The following is a 2,818-nucleotide window of genomic DNA, read 5'->3' as shown; positions in this document are numbered from 1 at the left end:
AATCGGTGTTTAGGGCTCTATACAGGCGTACTGTAGACAACAAACAGACGGAGCCGATAGCTGATCAAGCAGCTCCACGGGCTATATGAATGTAAACACTTGGTTCACGTCACCATCAACAAATCGGTGTTTAGGGCTCTATACAGGGATACTGTAAACAACAAACACACGGAGCCGATAGCTGATCGAGCAGCTCCACGGGCTATATGAATGTAAACACTTGGTTCACGTCACCATCAACAAATCGGTGTTTAGGGCTCTATACAGGGATACTGTAAACAACAAACACACGGAGCCGATAGCTGATCGAGCAGCTCCACGGGCTATATGAATGTAAACACTTGGTTCACGTCACCATCAACAAATCGGTGTTTAGGGCTCTATACAGGGATACTGTAAACAACAAACACACGGAGCCGATAGCTGATCAAAAAATTGTTGCCTTTAGCAAAGTATGCGGACTTCGTCAAAACACCGGATGATGCCTGCAGCAAACGTCAATGACCCTTGATTGAGCACAGAGAGTTGGCCAGGTGTCAAATAATCTTGTGAATTCATATTGCATCATCAAGAGTAAAGTGTTTTCGTGAAAGTTATAATGGAAAAAAACCACATGTCATCGTTAAAGCAGTTATCACCCCTTGGATGTTGCTTTTGAATTTTAAATTAAGTAAGTAAGTTTTAAATCTGCGTTTGATGGACCCTTAAATTTCTGTCTTTTTCCTAATAACCACACAATTTTTTGTTTTATCGCTGTTGCTTGTTGGCTAAGTACAGACCATACAGTTTTCTGGTAGGTAAGGCCCCATTGCCACAAATAAATATTTTCTCTGTTTCTAAAATGAGTCTAATTAGAATTAGATAAAAAAAACATGTAGCTTGAAGCTATTATGGAGGTACTGTAAATGCAGAAATGTTTGCGGTGGATTAATGTTCGCGGCTTTCGCGGTGACCACTTTACCGCGAACTTAAATCCACCGCGAACATTTTTCTATTCCGGTATTAGACTGCAAACTATGGTGTTACCGCGAAATTAAAACCACCGCGCGAAAAGTCCTTTTTCCCGCTACTGCGAAATTAAATCCCCGCGAACGTAAATGCATTTACAGTATTTAACTAGAATATAGCGTTTGATGACTGCCCTATTTTTATTTAAAACATGTTCCAACATGTCGTAAACTACAACATTAGAAAGGAACATTACTGTGTTCTTTCATTTGAGTTGTAACCCAAGTGGTCTTACATGTAAAGTGAGTGACATGTGGATTGTCTAACAAAACAATGGCGTCCTCTAACGAAATAAAGTGGCATTGTAAGAGCAAATGCAAGATGAAAGCCAAGATCAGAACAGGATTTGGGGTAACATAAGATGTTCCAGACGTACCTGTTCACTAACCTTGTAGATATCGTGGGCTTGGTCAGGGTTTGGCGGGACCAAGAGCGTTGTTTTCCCGCCGGGTTCAATTACACGCTGCGGTAAGTTCTGTTCTCGGACCTCTCTACGGTGCTACCCAAAAACAACCCCCACGTGACACAACAAAACAGGTCAAAGTTTACAGCCGCAGCCAGCATAAATAACCACACCTGTGTAATCATCAAGATCTAATTATAGCTTGCTATATATGGTAGATGTTATAACGTTACTATACCTACATGGTTATACTTTACATGTTAATGGATTGTAGTATAGATTCATAATATAACAATTATCAGAACACATGCATGTTGATACAATAGTCGTTGTATCGTTATACCCGTTATCATCTCTTGGATGTTACTTTTGAAATGCACAGCACTGCCTTTGATGGACTCTTCTGTCTTTTCCTGACACAATGCTTTATTACTGTTGCTTGCTTGATTAGTACAGACCATACCATTTTCTGGTAGGTAAGGCTGTTTCTGAAATGAGTCATAGTTAGAATTAGAAAGAAAAAAACACATGTAGCTTGAAGCTATTATGGATGGATTTATCTTGACTATAGCGTTTGATGGACTATTGCTATTTATAACATGTTCAAGCACGTTGTAAACTACAGCATTAGTAAAGAGCATTATTGTGTTCTTTGATGTGAGTTGCAATCAAAGTGTTATTACATGCAAAGTGACATAGCTGAATTGCATAACAAAGGCGCAATGGCGCAATGGCGCAATGGCGCCCCCTAGCGAAATGAAGTGGCATTGTAAGAGCAAATGAAAAATAAATCCCTAGGTCAGAACAGGGTTTGGGCCAACATTTGACTGGAATGACAGTTACATGTAAAACAATCTTTAAAGATGAGATCTCATACCTTGGTGAAATATGTAGAATTTTTGTGATTTTATTATCACGTTTAATTGTCTGTTTCTTGGATGATCCGTCCTCATTGATTATGCAAAGGAAATGATCTTACTAACTGGCAGTTTTTCGTTCAACTTCTTGGAGGTACTGAACTGAGAGAATACAGACAGACGAACAGATACACCAAAAGAACACATTAATTAACATGGGGACAAACTTACGGTAGGCAAACAGTATAAATTAATGGTTCGAGTTTTGGGTACGATGGTGCACCTGTGTATTACATTTCATTTCCTTTCGGACTCTTTCAGGGGTGCCTAAGCATTTGCACGAACCCTATGAAATTGGTACGAATATTATGTGATACACACGAATCACTATGCGAAAACGCACAAATATTAAGAAATTCGTACGAATCACTATGCAAAAACGCACGAATATTATGAAATTCGCACGAATCACTATGTGATTCACACGAACCTTATGAGATTTGCACGATCCTTATGCGAAATTGCGCAACTACTGCCGGGGGCACGTGAC

The sequence above is a fragment of the Branchiostoma floridae genome, chromosome 19, assembly GCF_000003815.2.
Source record: "Branchiostoma floridae strain S238N-H82 chromosome 19, Bfl_VNyyK, whole genome shotgun sequence".
Classification (NCBI taxonomy): Eukaryota; Metazoa; Chordata; class Leptocardii; order Amphioxiformes; family Branchiostomatidae; genus Branchiostoma; species Branchiostoma floridae.
Note: the sequence above shows the minus strand (reverse complement) of the source record.